Source organism: Arachis ipaensis, chromosome B4 (assembly GCF_059453495.1).
Source record: "Arachis ipaensis isolate K30076 ecotype BB chromosome B4, ASM5945349v1, whole genome shotgun sequence".
NCBI lineage: Eukaryota > Viridiplantae > Streptophyta > Magnoliopsida > Fabales > Fabaceae > Arachis > Arachis ipaensis.
Window position 1 is genome coordinate 40064996 of NC_142439.1, and position 3305 is coordinate 40068300.

Below are 3305 nucleotides of genomic sequence, written 5' to 3' on the forward strand. Positions count from 1 at the left end.
TTATGGGATTGGGCCTGAAGGATTGATGAGTTTGAAATCTCAATTTATTGAGTCATGTGTCATTATTTGATTATCACTAAGTTGGCTCAATAAATGTTACAGGATTTGGATCAACAACCTCATCAAGGTTATGGATCATAAACCCAAGGCAAAAGGAAAGCAAGGAGAGGCCTCAAAGCCCAAGAAGCACAACTGAAGCTCAATATAGAAAGTGTATAAATAGGATAGAAGTTAAGTTAGAGAGAACTTTTACTTTCACTTTTAGCTAGTTTTCCTTTTCTTTGTAATTGAATTCAGAGCTATGATTCACTAAACCCCCTTTCATTGGGTTAGGGAGCTCTATTGTAATTCAATGAATCAATAATAGTTTATCTTCTTCTTCAATCTTTTCTCTTGAATTTTGTTAGAAAGCTTCTCGATCTAATTCCATTGAGTAGTTGTCTTGGGAAAGAAACTACTCATACTTGGAATCCTTCGGAGCCTTGGGAAAGGAATGGAGGATTCATGCTAGAGAAGCTTTCTCACAGTGGATTGGATTGGGGTTTGGATGGATATTGTGACATGTAATCCTACCAAATTGTGGTTCATGAAATTGTGTGGTATAATCAGTGATCAAGCATCATCTCTTCTTATGAACATTTAAACCAAGGGATTGGGAATTTGTTTGTTTTTAGAGAGCATTGGTGAGCCAAGGAATTGGGATCCAATCATATAAGATTGCCAAGCAAAATTTAATGAATGCATTGGTTGAGGAAGAGATATACATGTTTTGATTCGGAGATTTCAATATCTCCTAAACCCAATGAATTCCCCATTTCTGATTTCCCCTTTCTCTTTACATTCTGCAACTCAATTCATGCAATCACCCCCATTCCCTTTTAATTTCAGCAATTTAGTTTCTGCTCTTTAATTCATGCAATTTAAGATTCTGCCATTTAATTTTCTTGTCATTTACTTTTCCCGCCAATTTTACATTCCGCAATTCTCATCTCAAATCTTGATTCCGCTCAACTAGAACACACTTCTAATCCGAATTGCTCACTCAACCAATCCTTGTGGGATTCGACCTCACTCTATTGTGAGTTTTTACTTGACGATAACCGGTGCACTTGCCGGAAGGAATTTTGCCGATCGTGCAATTTCCTAAATCGTAGCATAACTAGTTTATGCGCATCACACATCATTCTCTGATCCGAAAGATTCGACCTTGTCTGTGGCGCTTTGAATAGGATCATCAAGGGGATGAACTGCAGGAGCTTCACCCTCCTTCAGATTGGGCGCACACTAAACCTGGCGTTCGGCCTGAGAGAGGAAGATTCAGCGGCCGCGACTGTATGGCGTTCATCACTTACAGCCTACCATGGAAGGAATCACTCACAGTTGGAGAAAGACAGTAGGAAAGGTTGATCCAGAAGAATGAAGCATCTCCGAAGCCTCAACCGTTCTCTTATTACTGGTTTCACTCAAATTAAGTAATTTCATTCCTATTCATGTTTTATGTGTTTATCTCAACAAACTATCTTTTCTAATTGCCTGACTAAGATCTACAAGGTATCCATAGATTGCTTCAAAACAACAATCCTCGTGGGATCGACTCTGACTCAGCTCAGGTATTACTTGGATGACCCAGTGCACTTGCTGGTTCAGTTGTGCGGAGTTAATTTCCGTGCACCATGTTTTTGGCGCCGTTGTCGGGGATTGTTCGTTTTTGACAAAATACTGGATTATCTTGTCACTTAGATTAAGGACTTTTTAATTTTGTTTGAGTCTATTATTTTCTTTTTTTGAAAAAAATAAAAAGTTTTTCAAAAATCTTTTCTGTTCTTATTGATCTTTATCTTTTTGTTTGAGTCTTTAGTTATTGTTGTTGGTAAAAATTTCGAATTTCTTGGTGTCTTTTTCCAAAATTTTTTTAAAAAATAGTGTCTTTTGTTTGAGTCTTGTGTCAATCTTTAAGTTTGGTGTCTTTTTAAGTCATCTTGAGTCCTTAAGTTTCTTTGATTTCAAAAATCTTAAGTTTGGTGTATTGTGTGTGTTCTTTATTTCTTTAAATTTTCAAAAACTTGTTCTTTGTGTTCTTTCTTGGTATTTAAGTTGTTCTTGTTTCTTTTCTTATTTTGATTTTAAAAGTTTTAAGTTTTGTGTCTTTTTGTGTTTTTCTTTTCAATTTTCAAAATTTTGTGTCCTTAGATCTAAAAATTTTAAGTCTAGTGTCTTTTGGTTGTTTTTTTCTTTCTTTATTAATTCAAAAAATGAAAAATATCTTTTCTATCTTTAAATTAATATTTTTGAAAATTCCAAAAAAAGATTTCAAATTTTAATTTCAAAATAAAAATCTTATCTTATCTTAATTTCAAATTTCAAATTCCAAATCTTATCTTTTTAAAATCTTTTCAAAATCTTTTCTTTTAATTTAATTCTATCTTATCTTATCTTTCTTTTAAAATTTAAAAATTCAAAACTTTTTCAAATCTTCAGCTTTTCTTATCTTATCTTTTTATTAAATTTCAAATCATTATCTTATCTTATCTTAAATTTAAATTTCAAAATCAAATCTTTTAAAAAAAATAAAATCTTTTTCAAATCTTTATATTATCTTATTTCAAATTCAAAATTCAAAATTTAAAATTTAATTTTCAAATTCTTATCTTATCTTAATTCAATTTCAATTTTCGAAATTCAATTTTTTAAATTCAACATTCAAATTTCAAATTTCAATTTTCAAAATCAAATCTTTTCTAATCTTCTATCTTATCTTAATTTCAAATCTTTCTTAATTAGTTACTTGTTTTCTCTTTCTTCTTTTTCAAAACTTTCTAACTAATTCTTCTTTCTCTCCTATTTTTGAAAATTCTCTTCTATTTCTCTCTCTCCTTTTTCGAAAATCACACTTTAATTTTCAAATCTTTTTAATTAATTAGTTATCTTAACTCTTAATTTGTTTCTTATTTTCAAGTTTTAAGTAACAAACAAAAAGAGAAACTAGAATTAAAATATCTTTATTTCTTACTTTTCTCTTTTTACTTCTTAGTTTTTGAATTTTTCTACCCCTCATAGCCGAATTCTTTCTCTCTTCTCTCTATCTTCATTCTTCTTTCTTCTTCACATCTCACAAGGAATTCTCTGCACTGTGACATAGAGACTTCTTTTCTCCTTCTTTCTTGTTTTCTTTTTCTTGTTTAGGAGCAGAAACAAGGATAAAAAACCTCTCTTTGATCTTGATCCTGAACCTGAGATGACTCTAAGGAAGTATTTGCAACAAGTTAAAGCACAACACTCCGAAAGAGATCTTACAGAACTTTTCG